The 15,725-nt window shown below is 52.8% G+C and overlaps 1 protein-coding gene across 3 annotated transcripts in view; it reads left to right on the forward strand.

Annotated features, from left to right (window-relative positions):
- The first annotated feature begins 4,591 nt into the window (after nucleotides 1–4,591).
- Nucleotides 4,592–15,725, forward strand: part of NFYC (nuclear transcription factor Y subunit gamma) — a 33,377-nt gene continuing 22,243 nt past the window's right edge. For 2 of the 3 annotated variants that reach the window (XM_040086080.1, XM_040086082.1), the window contains exon 1: nucleotides 9,579–9,707. The gene's annotated coding sequence lies outside the window, so the exon portion shown is untranslated. Of the gene's footprint in view, nucleotides 4,700–9,578; nucleotides 9,708–15,725 lie in introns of those variants that run through there. The other variant, XM_040086081.2, reaches the window with a different exon arrangement.

Raw genomic sequence — 15,725 nt, forward strand, 5'->3', positions numbered from 1 at the left:
GGCTCTGGGGGATTTTGGGGATTCCCAGGAGGGTCCTGGAGCTGTTCTGGAGAGTCCTGGAGCTGTACTGGGACACCTTTGGAGCTTCTCCGGGATTTTGGGACTTCCCAGGAGGATCCTGGAGCTGTTCTGGGGCACCCTGGAGCTTCCTTGGGGAGTTTGGGGCTTCCCAGGAGAGTCCTGGAAATGCTTTGGAGAGTCCTGGAGCTGTTCTGAGGCACCCTTGGAGCTTCTCCGGGATTTTGGGACTTCCCAGGAGGGTCCTGGAGCTGTTCTGAGGCACCCTTGGAGCTTCCCTGGGGATTTTGGGGTTTCTCAGGAGGGTCCTCGGGCTGTTCAGGGGATTTGGGGGCTTCCCAGGAGGGCCCTGGAAATGCTCTGGAGAGTCCTGGAGCTGTCCTGGGGCTTCCCTGAAGGTTTTGGGTCTTCCCAGGAGGGTGCTGGGGATTCCCAGGAGTGTTCTGAAGCTTTCCAGAGGACTGAGGCTTCCCAGGAGGATCCTGGAGCTGCCCCAGGGAGGTGTTGGGGCTTCCCAGGAGGGTCTTGGAGCTGCCCTGGGGCATCTTGGAGCTTCCCAGAAGGGTCCTGGAGCTGTCCTGTGGCTTCCCAGTAGATTTTGGGGCTTCCCAAGGAGGGTGCTGGGGATTCCCAGGAGCTTCCTGGAACTCTCCAGAGGACTGAGACTTCCCAGGAGGATCACTGGAGCTGCTCTGGGGCATCCTGGGGCTCCCCAGGGTGCTCCTGGGGCTGTCCTGGGCGCTCTGAGGCTGCTCTGGAGGTCCTGGAGCTGCATTTAGGGAAGGAGAAGCTGCACCTGGAGAAGGGTCCTGGAAAGGGGCAGGATTGGGAATAACCCTGCCCTGGGAAGGTGCCAGTCCCTGTGGGATGAGCCCTGGCCCCTCTGGAAGTGCCCAGTGGGAAGAGCTGCTGGAGCTGGGTCAGCTCCTGCCCTGCTCCCTGCTGGAGGCCGTGTCCCACTTCTGGCAGCAGCAGGAGCCATGTGGAGACGCTGGAAAACCTCCCGGGAATACTGGGAATGAGGCTGAGCACCTCAGCTCCCAGTGCTGATCCTAAAGTTTTGGGAGTTTTTTCCTGATTTCTGTCGGCTCTTCCTTAGGAAATGAGAGCAGGATTCCTTTGGGAATTCCCATCTGGATCAGAAAAGGTAAAATTTCCCAGGACCCCCCAAACCTAGAGCTGACCCTGGATCATCCCTCAGGAATTTTGGTACTCTCAAGGAATCCTTTGGCAACAACTTTAATTTCAAAGCAGAATGTTTAAAATAAATAAGTAAATCAGTGTCCGGGCATGGATATATTCCTAAATATCTTTAAATATCCTTAAATATCCTAAAAATCATCCCAGCTAGGACAGGCACCAGGTGGGATGTGGCACAAAGGGTCGGGCCCCCAAATCTGGCCCCGAATGGATTCCTGCAGATCCGCAAAGCAGCGTGTCCACGTCCAGAAAGAATTTCTGTCCAGGTTTTCCCATGCCTGTGGATTATTGCCCCAAAGCAACAGCTTGTTTGGGATAAATCCAGAGCTCTGCTGGAGCGGGAATCCCGGGGGACGGCGGGGGCTGAGCTGGGAAGCGCCAGCCTGGTCCCTGCTGCTCGGAGCTGATTTTCCTTGGTGCCAAACGAAACCTTGGCTCCTGAATCCAGGTCTGGGGGTGCAGTGGGAAGCGTGGGAGGGATGGGATGAGCAGGTGGAAGGTGCTGGGTGAGTCCAAACTCAGCGAAGCACCGCCAAATTCCCGCAAAAGCGCTTTCTCCTTTTTTTTTTTTTTTAATTTATTTTTTTTTCCCTCCTGTTTCTTGTTTTCCTTGGCTCCTCCATGTTCCGGGCAGGCTGACAGGGAGCTCTGTGGAGCTGCAATCCCTGTGGGAAAAGCCGAGCAGCTCCAGACAATGGATCCATTGCTGCTGGAAAAGGGAGCAGGTGGGGAGCAGCACAAAAGGAAAAAGGATCCGGCGGGAGGAGGAGGAGCAAGGGGGGGATTGTCCAGAAATCCCTGGAGAGGGGCTGGATCCAAGCTGGGTGCTGGGACAGCTGGGCCTGGCAGCAGCAGCAGCAGCGCTGGGTAATTAACTCATTAATAAACGAGGCCGTTTTCCAGGGAGCTGTGGGGATGGATCGTCGGCCTCGGTGCTGAAACAGAAGGGAACGGCTCAGAAATTCGGGAATTCAAAAAAATAAAACAAACAACCCCGAGCTGGAGCAGCCGTGAGGGTGGGGAATGGATTTCCCAAGGAAGCTGGGAAGTGCTCAATTCCAGGCTGGAGCAGCCTGGGGCAGCGGGAAGTGTCCCTGCCCCATGGCAGGAGGAGGAATTGGATGATCCTGAATGTCCTTCCAAGCCAAACCACGCCGTGATCCCGACTTTTGTTTCTCTTGGCTGCCTTGCGAGTGCCCTCAGTCGCGAGACTTCCAATAAAACTGCAGGAATTTTGCTGCAAGACGTTTTCCCACTCCAATGCCAGCACGGAGCCTCCGGAGCAGCCGAGCTCCCGACCCACGGAGGACACAGAAATTTGTCCCATTTCCTCCGTTTCTTCCACAGAAACCGCAAATCCCAAATCCCTGTGCTTGCAGGGAACGGGATTTTGTCCTCTGGCAGGGCAGAGCCAGCCATCAATTTTGGGAAGGGTGACTGGAAGTGCAGCAGCCCTGCGGGATCCGACTTTCCTTTCTCATCCCAAACAACATTTCAAGGGATTTATTTTTGTCACCTGAGCGATGGTATTAAAAACGATATTTAAAAAAAGAAACTTGGCCAGGCCGCAAATTGGGCCACCAGAAGGACAGTGAGGAGGTGGAAAGGAAAAAAAAAAAAAAAAAAAAGATGGAGTCACTCCTAAGGAAAAGGGAATTTTTTTTTTTCCATGGGAAAAATCCTGAGGCAGCGTGAGTCACTCCTCAGTGTGTCCTGGAGCCAGGAAAGCTGGGAATCGGGAGAGCTGGAGGGAGCAGGGCACAGACTTGGGCTTGAAGCAGCTCCAGGATGGATGGCAGGAGAAAATCTTCCTGTGCCGAGGGAGCAGCTCAGCCAGGATCCGCTGGGATGTCCCTGGATGATCCCTGGGATTGCACTGCCGGGGATGTCCTGGAGGAGCGGAGCTGCTGTTGAATGGACGCGCAGAAAGGCAAAAAAAAACCCCCAAAAATCTGTTGGAAATGCTAAAAATTCCAAACGACTGCTCTCTTAATTAAACTACTACTGCTAAATTAATAATTAATCCATTAAAGCAGAATTCCAGAGATTCCTGAGACTCCTGCCATGGATGACAACACACCTCCATCCGGGGGTGGGAATCAATTCCTTGGGTTCCTCCATGGAATTACGAGGATCCACAGGACGGAACCGTCAAGGGAGAAGGGATCCCGGAGGATCCAGGCGGGATCCTGGAGGATCTCTGGGGTGGGATCCCTGCAGGAAAGGAGGTGCCAATTCCCAGGTGAGGGGCTGGGAACGCAGCAGCTCCAGCCCCCTGTGGCTTCAAGGCAAAGCTTAGAAGGAGTAAAAATCCACCTCCCATGGAAATACAAATCCCCTCACTAATTTTCCTCGTTATTCCCACTGGATGTTGTTCCAGAACTGATGGATTTGAGGGGAATGTCAAGGCAGCTTTCGCTTCCTCTCCCTTTGGGGCTGCTTTTGTGTTGTTTTTTCTGATTATCAGCTGCCTCATGTCTCCACTCGGAGCGAAAAAGGATCTTTAATTCCTTTATCTATTTAAGTCGATTTCAGGAATATTTTTCTCCCACAGTGTGAACAATCAGAACCCTGTGGTCTCCCAGATATGTAAAATAGTTCTTTTTCTTCTTTTGTGGGCAGATATAGCTGAACTGCATAATGGGACTGTGGGAATGCGTCAATTTAGGAACACTGGATGTATTTAAATTAAATTTCAAACGAACTCCTATTAAAAAAAAAAAAAAAAATCCCAGAAAATGCCAAATCCTGGTGCGGAAAAAAGTTCATTGCAACTCATCTTCCCTTATTTTTATCCAACCGACTTATTTACCACGCAATTTATTACACGGACACTTGACAGAGAAGCAAACAAGCTTGGAAAACATCGCATCATTCCTACTTTTTTTTTTTTTTTTTTTTTTTTTTTTTTTTTTTTTTAAATAAAGCGGGAAAAACACTGCAAGGCTCCAAACGCGAGGCCTAAAGATGGACACGCAAGGGTTTAGGACAGGGCAGATCTATGCCAGAGCCAAAGTTTGGCCGCCCCTCAAGGCACGGCCACCCCGGAGATCCCTCCCGGCTTGTTGGCTTTGTCCCGGTTTATTCGGTTTGTCCCGGTTTATTCGCTTTGTCCTGGTTTGTCCCGGTTTGTCCCGGTTTCTTCGGCTCCCTCACGGCGCCTCCGCCCGCTCCCGCCCCGCCCCGCCAAATCTCGCGAGATCCCCGCCGGGTCACGCGCCCGCACGCGCCGCCGCGGCCCAGCCCGGGGAGGGGAAGCGGGAGGAGGAAGGCGCGGGGGGGGGGGGAAACAAAAAAGGGCGGAGCCTCCGCCCCGCCGCCTCACGGCCCCGCCGCCATCTTGTTTCTCGGCCGCTCGGCGCTCACTCCGCTCCGGCCGCCCCCCTTTTCCCCCCCTCCCCTCCCCGCCTCCCGCCGGCCGCGCCGGAGGCAGCGCGGGCAGCGGGCGGAGCAGGCGGAGGTCGCGGCGCCGGCCGCCCCGGTGAGTGCGCGGGGAGCGCGGCGGGGGGGAGGCGGCGGCCGCGGCCCGTGAGGGGGCGCGGGGCGGGGGCGGCCCGAGGGGTCGTTGCGGCCCCCCCGCTTCCCGCACGGCCGCGCTGCGATTGGCTGGGCGGCGGCGCGCGCGCTGATTGGCCCGCGCGGGGGAGGCGGGCGCGGGGAGGCGGGCGCTGATTGGCTGGCGGAGTGCGGACCGGGCAGAGGACGGCGAGCGGACCGTTGTCCCGCGCGGGCGCGGAGTGCGGAGGGGGGGGGGGCTGACACAACCCGGGACCCCCGGCCCGAGAGCCGGGATTCGGGGCCGGCAGAACCCGGGAGACCCCGGCCCGAGAGCCGGGATTCGGGGCCGGCAGAACCCGGGAGACCCCGGCCCGAGAGCCGGGATTCGGGGCCGGCAGAACCCGGGAGACCCCGGCCCGAGAGCCGGGATTCGGGGCCGGCAGAACCCGGGAGATCCCGGCCCGAGAGCCGGGATTCGGGGCCGGCAGAAACCGGGAGACCCCGGCCCGAGAGCCGGGATTCGGGGCCGGCAGAACCCGGGAGACCCCGGCCCGAGAGCCGGGATTAGGGGCCGGCAGAACCCGGGAGATCGCGGCCCGAGAGCCGGGATTCGGGGCCGGCAGAACCCGGGAGACCCCGGCCCGAGAGCCGGGATTCGGGGCCGGCGGAACCCGGGCGAGCCGGGATTCGGGGCTGGCAGCGCTCGGGGAACGCGCTGCCTCACGGCCGGCGGGCAGCACAGCGCGAAGGCCTCCCGGTGTTATCCCGGGTGGGATCTGCCAGGCCGCCACAGGGGATGCGCTGTGGTGCCTCATCCCTGGAAGGGTCCAAAGCCAAGGTGGATAAGGCCTTGAGTAGCGTGGTGTAGTGGAAGGTATCTCTGCCCGTGGCAGGGGTGGAATGGGACAAGCTTTAAGCTCTCTTTCACCCAAACCGTTCCTGGTTGTGTGATTCCAAGGCAGGTTGCGATCCTGATCTGTCTAAGAAAGGAGTGGGAGCGGGGAGAGGGAAGCTCGGATGTTTAGGTTTGGATTTGATTTTAGGAAGAAATTCTTGGCTGTGAGAGTGGTGAGGGGCTGGAATGGATTTCCCAAAGCAACTGTGGCTGCCCCTGGATCCCTAGAAGTGTCCAGGGCTAGGCTGGATGGGGCTTGGAGCAATCTGGGATTTTCCCTGCCCATGGCAGGGGGTGGCACTCAGTGATCATTTTTAAGATTCCTTCCAACCCTTAACGTTTTGCCATGCCATGGTTCCACGATTCTGTTTTACCAGTCTTGGGGATTTTTGCCATCCAAGCCTTGAGAATCTCACTTCTTCAGGCTCTGCTACAGCATTTCACAGGAAGAGGAGCAGGACTGTGACAAGGCACTCAGGGATTTCTGGAATTGTTTTGGGTGTTTAACTTGTGCTCAAAAGCAGCAAGAGCTGTGAGAACACCTTTGTCTCTCTAAATCCTGCTTTTTCCCGAGCCGAGGGAATAAAAGGAATGCCCCCAGGTAGCTGGTAAATCCCAGGGCACTGCCAGCAGTGTGGGTGCAGCCTGGATAACCAGGAATTCTTTTGGGCTAGGTGGAATTTCATTCAGTGTTTCTCGTGCAGGTGTTTGAGGGGTGTCAGGGCAGCTTTGGGGTGGCTGAGCTGTGTCCCAGGGCCAGCTCCAGGCCCCGGAGCTCTGGCAGATTCCAGGTTGCTCACAGAAGAAGGAACACTACCCTGGCTGCTTCTGGAATGTGACTCGTGGGAGCAGTTCTGAGCCGCTTCTCTTGGTTAGTGTTTTCCATGGAGCTGGGAATAAATCTGCCCTGTCTCTACTGCTGTCTAAGCATGGACCAGTCAAAGCCCATGAGCTCGTTACCTTTTCCTCCAGCCCTACAAACCAAATCAGTAAACTTCCTCAGCAACATCCCGGGCCTTTCCTTGGGTTTTTCCTTAAAGGAGGTTCTGGTTTGGGACCGGGCTGTTTGTCCTAGTGCCGTGACAGCCTCAGCTCACCTGGGCACCGTGGTGACAACAATGTCACACCTGGCTCTGGCATAACCAGGGACAGGATCCCAGGGAATGGCTGGAGCTGTTCCAGGGGGGATTTAGGGAAAGGTTTTGGTGCTGGGGCACTGACCAGGCTCCCTAAGGAATGGAAACATTCCCAAGGATTTAGGTTGGATTTAGGGAAAGGTTTTGGTGCTGGGGCAGTGACCAGGGTCCCTAAGGAATGGGAACATTGCCAAGGCTGCCAGAGCTCCAGGATGTTTGGACAACACTCCCAGGGTGGGATTGTTCAGGAGCTGGACTGCACGATCCTCGAGGATCCTTCCAGCTCAGGATATTCCACGGCTCTGGGATCCAGCAGAATCCCTGACTGCTCATTCCAGGCAGGAATAGGTGTGATCCCAACAGTGCCTGTGCTCAGCTGGTGACCTTGAGCCGGGCGTTTTTCCTGCCTTGCCGGTCTGTCCCTCGCTCGTTTGTGCTCGATCAAGATAATTCCTGTTTGTCCAAGCGTGTTTTCGGGCAGCAGTGGGTTCCTAGAAGTGCCTCAGAGAGGCAGGTGACAGCTACAGGGTTCAGAACATTCCTTTCTCCCGATGTTTTCCCAGTAACTCCGTAGTTCATGGAATCATGGAATGGTTTGAGTTGGGGGGGAGCTGCAATCCCATCCAGTCCCACACAATTCCATGGGCACAGACACCTCCCACTGTCCCAGCTTGCTCCAAGCTGGCCTTGGACACTTCCAGGGCTCCAGGGGCAGCCACAGCAAATCTGGGAATTCCATTCCAGTCCCTCCCCACCCTGACAAGAAAGAATTCCTTCCCAAAATCCCATCCATGCCCTCTGTGATTTCAGAGCAAGAACAGCTGCAGTGATTGAAATAAACCCTTCAGGGCTTCCCAGATTAATTCGGTCGGGTTTTTTTTCCCCACAAATAAACCCTTTAACCGTAGAACTTCTCAAAATTAATTTGGGGTTTTTATCACCCCACAAATAAACCCGCTACTGTAGATCTTCCCCAAATTAACCAGTTTTTACTGTCGCAAGGAATTATTAAACACTCTGCGAGCCTCAGCTGTTCCTGCGGATCATTCCCCCGGCTCTTCCCGTCATTCCCAAGCACAGCAGAGCAGCTTTAGGGTCCCTTGGAATGTGTTTGGCCAGTCAGAACCCCTCGGAATTCCAGCATTCCGGCCAGGCATTCCTCTGTTCTGCAGGAAAGGTGCTGGGTTTGTTTTTCATACCACCCAGAGTACCTCACATAATTCCAATAGTCAGAATTCCGCAGCTTCCAGGCCCTGTTTTTTTATCTGAGGAATGCCACAGGAAGAGAACAGAGTGTATTTATTTTTTTCTTTTTTTTTAAGGCCATGTTTTAACCAATTCTATTCCCCCAAATTATCAGGAAGATTATTTTTAAATTAATCTGTCCTCGTTACCGGGTTCAAAGTGATTTAATCTGCAGGGCTGGTCGAGGCTTGGCTGTGCTTCCCAATTATTTTTTCCCCCTGGATAATCCCGTCAGCAGGAAATTATAGTTTGGAATTACAACTCGAAATCCCATTGGGGTGTTGTTGATAAAACTGGGATTTGCGCATCCAGAGGTTAAAATATCACAGCTTTTTTATTGTGGGCCATTCCCGTTTTCCCAAACTCCCATCCAAGGGCTCCCGAAGTGCTGCTGGAGGGGGCAGAGTGAGGCCGTGTGTGGTTAAAACCAAGGGGAAATTATTGGTGTTGGGAGGAGAACGCTCCACCTGTGCTTCCTGCCGGGAATTTTGCTGGGATTCATCCTGCCCAGGGCTCGGGGGCTGTGCCAGTGGAGTTGGAAAAGCCGCCTCGTTTTTCTTCCCTCATCCTGTGGAATGTTTGTGGGGTGGTGCAGCCTCGTGGGAGGACTGTGGGATCCCGATCCCTGTTCCCGGTGGCTCCCAGGGATAAGGGCAGGGAGGGAATGTTCCCATTCCCACCGGGAAGCACCAACCTGGGGCTGCGGCCACAAGGGATCCAGTCCTGGGATACTCGGGAGCTGCTGGAGAGTGTCCAGAGAGATTTGGGGGTTGGAGCCTCTCCCTGATGAGGAGAGAGAGCAGAGCTGAGTTGGCTGTGGCCCTGCTGGAATTCATTATTCCTGGGAAGCAGCAGATTTGTCCAAGCTGGAGCTCTTAGGGATCCTTAGGAGGAAAAACTCGGAGGTGGATCTGGAGAAGGGAAGGCTGGGACAGGATCCCATCGGTCCATAAAATGTCCCCAAGGGGTGTCCGAGGGCGGTGCCAGGGACAGGACGAGGAGCAGGGGCCCTGAATGAGCCCACAGCCAGTTCCACCTCACCCTGAGGAAGAGCTTCATTCCAGGAAACCCTGGAGCAGCTGGAGTCTCCCTCTGTGGGACATCCCAACCCCACCTGGAGCTGTCCCTGTGTCACCTGCTCGGGGTCACCCTGCCTTGGCAGGGGGTTGGACTGGGTGATCTCCAAAGATCCCAAAATTTCTGGAATTCCGGGATCCGAGCGCGCGCGCTCCCGCCGCGCCTCGCGCACGTGCGGCCCCCGCGCCCCGCCGGGAAGGCGTGGCGGGAACCGCCGTGATTGACAGGCGCGCGGGCCAATCAGCGGCCGCCCCCGCCGGCCTCCTCGGGCGTTTGAATAGGAGGCGAGGCGGCCAATCGGGGCGGGGCTGAGGGGCGGGGCTTGCCTGACCCCTGCGGCCGCCGCTCAAGGTAACTTTAAAGCAGGAAGCGGCCGGCGAGGCTGCGCCGCGGCGCCAGCCAATGGGAGCGCGGGGCCGCGGGGCTCGCGGCCAATGGGAGAGCGCGGCCGCGGGGCGCGCGGCCAATGGGCGCGGGCGGGGGGCGGGCCGGGCGCGCGCAGCGGGGCGCGCGGGGCCGCCGCCGTTAAAGGGGCCGCGGGCACGGCTCGGCCCGGGGGGGGGCCCCGGCGGCTCCCGGGGTCACTCAAAGACAAAGCCATGGCGGGGGAAAACCCCCGGCCGCGGGCACGGCCGGCGGTGAGTCCGGGGCGCTGCCGCTGCGGTGGGCCGCGGGGGAGGGCGGCCCGTGCGCCGGGGACAGGCCGCGGCGGCGGGGGATGCCGGCGCGTCCCGACGAGGGAGGGGGAGGGCGCGGCAGGAGGTGCCCGCTGCGGGGTTAAGGGGCTAAACCCCCGGTGCTCCCCGCCGAGCCGCCCCCAGCGCCGGTAACACCGTGAGGGCAGCGATAAGGGGGGGGGACGGGGGGGACAAAGCAGCGGCGCCCCCACCCCGAGGTGCCCCGAGCGCGGCGGGGGCTCCCCCGGTGCCCTCGGCCCGGCCGCCAAGGCCCCGCGGGGCCGGGGGTGCGACAGCGGAGCCGCGACACCCCCGAACCCGCTCAGCGTGTCCCGGCAGCCCTTTGTTGTCGTTTTTCTCGGGAAGCCAGCGCCGAAGGTCACGGGGGGAGCGGGGGCTCCGCGGCCCGGCCCGGGCTGAGGGGTCCCCGGGGCGCTCCCCGAGCTCCGGGCCGGCCGCGCTCCGCCACCGCCGCAGCCCGACTTGGAGCGGGGCCTGCACGAGTGACCTTGAAATCCCAGCGCTCCGAGCCGCCGCTCTGAAGGACAAAGTTTGTTTGCGGCACTTTGGACCGAAAAAAAAAAAAAAAAAAAAAAAAAAAGGAGAGAGAAAAGAAAAAAAAAAATAAAAAGGGGAGGGGAAAAAACCCCGGAGCTGCTCGCGGTGGCCGAGGGCATCAAGGACACGGGGGATAGTTGGGAGATTAGAATTAAAGTTGGGTTTCAGCGAGCGCATCGCAGACTTTCCTGCTCCTCCGAGATGCTTTTCCCGTCCTTTTCCCTCTCAGGGTGAAAAAACCGCTTTTTTTCCCTCCCCTTCTCTGTTGAGTGTTGACCTTAAAAGCGCTCTTTTAGGGAAATTAATGATAATTAGCTTGTACAACTTCTTCTTGTAAGGGTTTTGGAACGCAGGTCCGGGTCCTTGAAGCTGAGCTTTGCCTCCTGTCAGGATTTCCTTGGGTTCCAGCTTCGTTCCCAGTGTGATTTGGGACGATTTAATTCAAAATTAAAGCTCCCAGCTCCTCGTCTCGGGGTTGTTCCAACTTCTTGGCGTTGTCACAGTTGGAGTGTGAGGAAGGGAGCGAGAGGAGAAACGTCCCCAAAAGTCACCTTTTGATAATTTGGGAACCTTGGAGGAACTTCTGGAGCCGGCTGTGGGCCAGGATTGGGGGATTTGCTGCGAGCGTGAAGGTCACCGTCAGCATCTTGTAGCAAGAATAAGATATTTTAAATTATTTCTCTAGAAATCAGGGTAGATCAGGACACGAGGGCAGAAATTAAAATAAAAACGCTGCCAAAATCTCGATTCCACCCGATATTTGGCGTGTTCTGATGGCCTCAGCTCACGGGAGGCCGGGGAGGAGGAGGTTCTGCTGCATCTTTCTAGGTCAAGAGCAGCAGGAAGAGCCTGGGAAATCTGGAAATAAATTTATTAACAAATTATTCCAGGTCCTTTCTGATTTTTTTTTCCCCGGCTTAGGGGAGGCAGGAAGGTCCCATTTTAAGGAGTGAAGTTTGAGTGTCCCTTCTGCTCCAAAGATCTCCAGGGCTGTCTTTTGTTGTTGTTGTTTTCTAGAAGTTTTATTCTCTAGAAGTTTCATTTTTTTTTTTAGTTTTATTCTCTATATGAGTTTGATTTTTGAGCTTTATTCTCTAAAGGTTTGACTTTCTGCTTCTGTTGTCTCTATGAGTTTGATTTTTAAGCTTTATTCTCTTAAGAGTTTGATTTTTCTCCCTCTGTCCTCTCTATGAGTTTGATTTTTTTTTACTTTTATTCCCTGCAACTTGTATTTCTTAGCTTAATTCTCTAGAAGTTTGATTTCTAAATTTTATTCCCTATGACTTTTGATTTTTTTTTTTTCAGCTTTATTCTCTTACATGAGTTTGATGATTTCGTTTGATTCTCTATAATTTTTTCTACACAGATTTTTCAGGAGGCTTTTTCCTGTGAATTTTATTTTTAATTTTCTCCTAAAATGTTAAACGTTAACCTGGAGCTTTAAGCTCGGAAAACAACCCTTTTTTTTAAAAAAATATTCCATTTTCCACCTCTTTTTTTTTTTTTTTTGCACCAATGAAAGCAGTGAAGGTGTTGGGGACAATTTTGGGATGGGGACATCGCTGCCCCCAGCTTGAGCCACCTCAGTGAGCGTGTCAGGGGTTTGGGTGCCCGCAGGAGGTCACCTTTCAGCCACTAAATTCGGCTTTTATTTCATTTAATCAGGCTAATATCTCGTATTTATATAATGGGGCTGACATCTGTATTTTAATTATGTCGGCTCACGAGTTGGTTTCTTCATTTTGGGGCTCATTGCCTTGTGAATGAATTAAAATTCGGTGAGGTCTGAACTTAAAATCACGAATTATTTAAAATTTTAAAGCTCTTTAAGTAGTTAAACTCTTGAATTGTGCTCAGGAATGATTTACCTTTTATTTCAGAGGGTTAAAAAAAAACCACAGCAAGAACAAACTTCAGGACATCTCCAAAGCATCCTGAGAGTTAAAAAAAGGCGATTTTATTTGGGGGCGTTATTCCCAAAAGCTGAAGGGTTTTTTCTTGTGTTTTGTGTGTATTTTATTTGCTATTTTCTGTTTATTCTCTGTTGTTTATTTCAAATCAGAGCAGGAATTGTCCCTTTTTACGCCATGAAGGTGGGAGATTTGCATCTTTATGACACCAAAGCATTTTTAATTCAGTAGAAAAATAAAAGAAAAGAGAGGGAAAAAAAGGAATTAAACCATCCTGGCTGCCTGTTGAGCACTTCAGGTTGGGCTTGATTTAAGCAGGAGGGAAAAACTTCTATGAAAATAATTAATTTTAGCTCTCGGGATGATTCCCTTGGATGATTTCATTTCTAAAATTGAGTGAAGGCACTCATGGGAATATTGAATATTCCATGGAATATTGGGATTAAATAGATGTTTATCAATAGATAGAGAAATCACTGAATTTATATAAATATACAGAGCCCTGCAGCTCCTTAAAAATCATTTATTTGCCCCAAATTTCCCTGGAATAAGGAGTTGGAAGTTGGGATCTGACCCAATCCAGCTGAGTTCGGGGCTGGCTCAGTCGGAGGATGGGAGCAGAGGGAATGTGCTGGAGGATTTGTGGGGTTGGAAGGTGGAAAAATCCTAAATATTCCTCAGAAAAGTGGCTGGGAGGCACCCGGGCTGCTCAGGTGTTGATTTTTCCAAGATCAACACAAGGATTTTGCAACCTAAACCCCCCTGATATCCTCGCTGGGTCGCTCGGTGCAGCGTTTAATTCCAGAAATAACCTTTCAACCCCTTAAAAATTCGGTTTAAAATGTTTGAAACGTGGGGGGTTTATGTTTGTTTTTGTTTCTTTGTTTTTTTTTTTTTAAGCAGAACTTCAGCCTCCCCTGTGTTTGCGTCCTTCCCCTTTCCCCGCCTCCGCTGGATTCGATAACATCTTATAGAATCTTTTCGGATGAATAAATCAGTGTTAAACGTAAAAAAGTCTTAATTATTCTGATTGGTTTTAATGGTTTTTTGGGGTTGTTTGTTTGTTTGATTTGTTGCCCGTCCGCACTGCCGGGAGTTTTCGTGTCGTAATAATTACGTTAATAATGACGGTGGTGCTGTGGGTTCGGCGCTTAATTACCTTCATTAATTTACAAAGTTTTCCCCTTTCCTTTTTTTATTGGGACAACTTTGGAAGCTGGAGAGGGATTTGGGATAAAGGATGGAAGGACAAGGATAAAGGGGGAATGGATTCCCAAACAGCCATAGGTGGGATTTAGGGATGGAATTCCCAGAAAAATCTCCGGCTGCCGCATCCCTGGAAGTATCCAAAGCTGCTTTGGAGCAACCTGGGGTAGGGAAAAGTCTCCGTGTCCATGGCGTGGGGTTGGAAAAGGACGGGATTGAAGTTCCCTTCCCACCCAAACCATTCCATGATTTCTGGGGTGGGATTTCTCCAAGCCGACCCCAAACCCCAGGCTGTAAATCCCTTCCTGGGTGTTGGGCTCCTCCTCTCCCAGCGCTTTTCCAGGGAATTATTTCCCACCCTTGGGACGTTGGGATGAGCCCCCGTGGATATTTGGCAGGGGGTTGGCGCCTGTGCCCACCTGGCACCTGCCAGCCTGGCTCTTTCCAAGCCCAATTCCCAGGATTTTCCCATGGAATCCTGCAAAAAAAAACCCAGGAGCCGAAGCCTCGTGTGTTGGAATCCCGGTGTTTGAGGGTTTCCTTTCGCTCCAGCAGAGCCAAATCCTGTTGGATTGGTTTGGTTTGGTTTGGTTTGGTTTGGTTTGGTTTTTTTTCCAGATGTTGCAGTAGAATCTGCAAAAATCTGAATTTTTTTACGGCTCCGTGGCGAGGTTTGTTCGGCAAAAATCAAAAGCTGGTGCCGAAGTGGCTCAAAATTCGCTTTTAATTTAATAATTTTATATATTTCGGCAGTCAAAACTTGAATTTTGAGGTGGGAGGAGAAACCATCGATCCACAACACCATTTAATCTTTCCCCACCACCTCCCAAAGCCACTAAAAACGCTCCAAATAAAAAAACTAAAGTTAAAAAACCCCTCAAATTCTGGCACTTTGTGTCTCCAGCAGCCTCCAGATTGTTTGGAAGCATCATGGAAATGAATTTGCTGTTATTCCATGAACGATATTGAATTAAATATTCACTTTTGGGGCTTTGATTTTATTCTTTAGGAGTTTTCTGGGTGTCATGGTGTTGGGGTTTATTTTTTTTTTCCTGGTAAAATTTCACCTTTAAAACACAGAAAAGAAGAAAACGAGTAAAAAAAAAAATCATCTTTTTTTTAAAATATCGCTTCCCAATAAATAATTTGAGGGTTTTATGGCATAGTGGTTGTCGTAAAACCACTTCGCAAGGAGTTTCAGGGGAATTTTTTTTTGAGGATTGGGAACATTTTACTTTCTGTCAGCGTGGAGTTGTTAAATCCGCATTTCTCACGTGGTGGGATCAAGGTGGGGCGAGATTTTTCCAGAAATATTTGTGTTTCGTCCTCACTTGAAGCCGTAATTTAAGGGCGTCGAGGCAAAATTTTGGGGTCTGTGCCTCATCTCTTTGGAGCTTTCATGGTTCAGCAATTTTTTTTTTTAGGATCTTCGCATGGAATGTGCTGCTTTTTTTCCGTGGAAAACCGTGGGATTTTCCCCATAATCGTGGCTGTTTTGTATGGAAAGCGCCTGGAATTTGTGATCCCACCAGGATCTGTGGGATGCTGCCGAATTTTCCTCCTCCTTCCTGTCTCCTTCCTTCCCTCTGGCATTCCCTGTTTGCAAATCCCTCGGAATATTTGGATAAATTTCCTTTGGAGGTGCTCTCCGCCCTCTTTGCCTGCCTTTCTTACTCAGGGGGAACTTGGCAAAAGTTTAAAATTACGTTTAAAACTAAATTAGATTTAAAAGCCAGCAAAAATTGTGACCCGGCCCTCACTGGGTGGGGACATTATTCCCGTTCCCACCTCCCTGGGATGCCTGGGAATGTGGCTGGGATACGGATCCGGTGTTTTTCCAGGGGGGAAAAAAAAAAGCTCTGGGTGGAATTGCAGGCTCAGAGGTTTTGGGTTTATTCGCGATTTTCCCGTAGGTTGTGTTTTCCGGGAGCTGAAGTGGCGAATTTTCCGAGGGGAGCCGGCTCCGTTTGGCTGCTTCCCGCTTCCCAGGGCGCCCAAAAAAGAGCAGGAAACAGCATTTGTTCAAAAAATAAAACCCCATCCAGAGGTGTCTCCGCGCTTCCTTTGCTCTCCCGTGAAGCGAAACCTCCCCAGGTTTTTTCGGCTGCTGCAGGATTTGGGAATTCTGGTGTCGTGCTCCGGTGAGCGGAAAAGCTCCGGCAGCTGTCGGGATGTTCCTGGTGATCCGTTCTGGAGTCGCCTCCAGGCAGCCAGGCCTCAGCTCTTCCTGGCTTTTCTTTTTCCTCCCTCAGTCTGGAAAAGCAAAATGTTTTCCTGCCTGGAGATAGCCCAGGCGGCGTGGATG

This window comes from Hirundo rustica, chromosome 25, assembly GCF_015227805.2.
Source record: "Hirundo rustica isolate bHirRus1 chromosome 25, bHirRus1.pri.v3, whole genome shotgun sequence".
Taxonomy (NCBI): Eukaryota; Metazoa; Chordata; class Aves; order Passeriformes; family Hirundinidae; genus Hirundo; species Hirundo rustica.